We start from the raw sequence: 3975 nt of genomic DNA, 5'->3' as shown, positions 1-3975 counted from the left end.
TCAATAGGCCGTAGATGAAAAATTACTTCGGAAGAGAAATGGGCATCATTAAAGGAGCGAGGTCCATTTGAGCACACGAGACACAAACTATGAACGAAGAATTAGACACGCCGCAACACATTGATTTATCCACTTTTGAAGTTTAACCTTAAGTACTTTGATATGTTACGATTGAAGTCGAGAAGAGGGATCGTATGCATATGGCTCATAACTAGCCTCCCTTGGGACTGGATCTACTCTTTTCCTGTGTTTGCCTTAATAGTCAAAACTGTCATATCTGTAGAATTATTTCCCTCCACAAAATGTCAAGACTACCTTTTACTTCAAAATCCCAGCAGAAATATTAGGTTAATCGCTTTCAAACTGCCAAAAGTATAATTTGACTAGGCTATTATTTGGTTTTTCCGTCAAAAAGGAAATTGATCATACTAGTAAGAAAGACATTACATTTATAGAGGAGACGGCTAACTAGAGATCTGAATGCATTACGTGGAGAATAAACTAAAAGTTGATCAAATTAGGCCACCTAGTGACTCCAAAGCATATCTTATTCACTAAGTTCTATTAACACCTTACACATTTAGAGACATTGAAATATGTATTGAATACTGTGTTGAATGGTATATTATCAGGATTTGGTTCGGATATTGAATACCTCGCTTCGTCCCTTTTTTTATTTAGGTAGTTTACGATTCTATTGTAAAAAATTTCAATCGATAACATACGTACACACACATAAACACGGACACGCATACATACATACATACATACATACATACATATATACGCAATTATGCACACACATACGTGTGTACGCGCACGCACACACACACACACACACGCACGCACGCAGCACGCATGCACGCACACACACACACACACCCACGCACACACACACACACACACGCACGCACGCACGCACGCACGCACGCACACGTATCATACTGAAACATACACACTTTATTTTTCGTCCAAGCCAAAACCTATTTTCTCCAACCATCCTCTCTAGTGGGTAACTCATTTTACTAACATTTAACTTTGAAAAAAAAATCAACACGGATTACGCAACCCACAGTACATGTAAGTTCCAGATCTTTACCCTTTTAAGCTTATTCCCTTTTCCCATTCCATTTTTTACAATTTCCACACAATCATCATTCTTTACATAAATTTCTTTTATTATACTAAATATATTGTTATTGCTAAATGTGTTTTAATGTAATCAAGTTCAGTTTGTGACAATGGTAATGTTTTCTGATAGTCAAGGTTAAAGTACGAGAAGAAAAGCATATAACAAACCAAAGTTTAATCACTATTATATCATATACACCTCTTTTAATTGCACTATCGGGTTACTTGGCTCACGATAATAAATTTCGGGAGTCGGCAAAAAAGGGTTTGTCTGTACACTTCTTACACACTGACAATTACAAAACGGTCTAAAACAATCGAACTATGTGTTATTCTTCTTTCAATTACATTATGTGATAGATGATTGACGAATTACAGTAGCAGCAGCAGCAGCAACAACAACAACAACAACAACAACTACACATATACTGTTTATTGTATGTGTTCAAAGGAAACTATAATATATATCTACAAAATATATATCTACAACTGTTTAATATATATCTATAACTGTTTTATATATATATATATATATATATATATATATATATATATATATATATATATATATATATATATATATATATATATATATATTACCTTACGATATATATATATATTACGTTACTTAAAATAATTTTTTATACAATTACAAAAACTACAATAAAAATTAGGTGAACAGGCTAAAAGTTGGAATTCGGAAGAAGATGAACTCTGTCAGTATTATCTTGCATACGCGTGTCGAAAGAGATGGGACAATGGTAGCCCGGTTTTCCGTGTATAGTACGTTACACATTGTGCAATTTATTCGCTACGATTTTAGGACTACCCTGTGGCTACTGTACTTGTTGGAGCACATCTTTTAATTCTTTTCATTCTCATTTCGATTGGATATCCAGGTCCGCTATATGCATCGTCGAAACTGCTCAGTTGCTCATCTACCGTGTTCTGATATTTTCATTGACAATTTGCGAAGGTTATTTTGGTATAAAATTGCTGTTTTTCAAGTTTCCTTTGTTTTCTGTGATTATTTTACACTCATTTAATGGTACCACCTCGTCACGTGGCCTCTTGTAACATTCTATTGGTTTATTCATTTGGAACATGCGTCTCATAATTTGTTGTACCGTAACAACACGACACGACACGACACGACATGACACAACACAACCCAACCCAAAGCAACGAAACACAACCAAAACAAAGCACAACACAACACAACACAACACAACACAACACAACACAACACAACGCAATACGACACAACACGACACGACACGACACAACCCAACCCAACCCAACACAACACAACACAACACAACACAACCACAACACAACGCAACGCAACGCAACACAACGCAACACAACACAACACAACACAACACAACACAACAAAACACAACACAACACAACACAACACAACACAACACAACACAACACATCACAACACAACACAACACAACAAACGCAAACGCAACGCAACACAACACAATTGCAACACAACACAAGATAACATACAAGAGAAGATAAAACATAATACATATACTACATTCATTGACGGTTTTGGCTGCCACAAAAAGAACTCCGTCGGTGATGTGAGCTACAAACTTTCAAAAAATGGCATATATTTCTATTTAATAAAAGAAATCTAAAAAAAACCCTCAACACTAAGTTTAATACTCTACAATTTGATTTAATAAGACAAACATCTGGCACATCATCCCCGACATGTGTCTACTCACATATATCATAAAAGTGACGATATATCATTCATCGACATTAGCGATCAAACTTATAACCAATCTATTTAAAACGATTTTTTTTTAAAAGATGAAAGCAAACGATCGTGACTTTGAGAATGGCATAAAATAGTTTTATCTTCGCTAAAGTAGATTCATTCTGAGGACCTACAGTGCACAATATTAATAACATAAAGATATATTGTTATTTTATCACTCATTTAATATTACCAACCTCTATTATTTTAATTGAAATGGTTGACTGTAAAAACTATGGATTTATTACAACAATACATCAGCAAGGTAATGTTCAACCTAAATTGCAATATCTCAAATTCATGTCTATTTTTAGTGATACCACTCAACCGTGACCTTGAAAGTGAAATCATTACATGACATCATGTCTATGATATATATTCGAAATTTTAATGTCATTTTTATGGCCTCCCTCTACTGAGAGTTTTATTCTTTAGGTCGTAAGAATTGCAATTGGTATGTTGGTGTATACTGCTAATTTACGATAAATTCAATATAATAACCCGCAATTATGAGTTATGGTTTAAAGTGCGCTTGTGAAACTTACTTCATCTCCCCTTGGAGTTAGTCACACTTGTCAACACAACAAGCAAATCAACACATCTGTACATTACACACGCACACGCACACGCACACGCACACGCACACGCACACATGTATGTAATATATATCTTTATATATCTATATATATCTCTATATAGTTGTAGTTATATATTGTTATATAATTATAAAGTTGACATTTGATAAGATGATGATAGTAAGTATATACGATAGGATAGTTGTTGCTTGTTTTACCTGCTTTGTCATCGTGTATTAAAATGACCTTTTACTTGACTAGGTCACACCGTATGACCTATTTTGAAATGCAACCAATGTCAAGTTGACATAATAATACATGGGGATACGGCACGCAAAGTTCTAAACTAGAGTTGTTGGATAATTTGGCTACTTTGTCATCTGTAACGTTATCATCTAGTAAATTTTCAAAATAAATCTGAAGTATTTGATTTCACCAAACACATTTAGTCCCCAAGGTGTATTATCCCAAGGTTTCCTTATTTAATACGCG

Source organism: Glandiceps talaboti, chromosome 1, assembly GCF_964340395.1.
Source record: "Glandiceps talaboti chromosome 1, keGlaTala1.1, whole genome shotgun sequence".
Classification (NCBI taxonomy): Eukaryota; Metazoa; Hemichordata; class Enteropneusta; family Spengelidae; genus Glandiceps; species Glandiceps talaboti.
The sequence above is the reverse complement of the archived record's forward strand: the minus strand, read 5'-3'. Positions refer to the sequence as shown.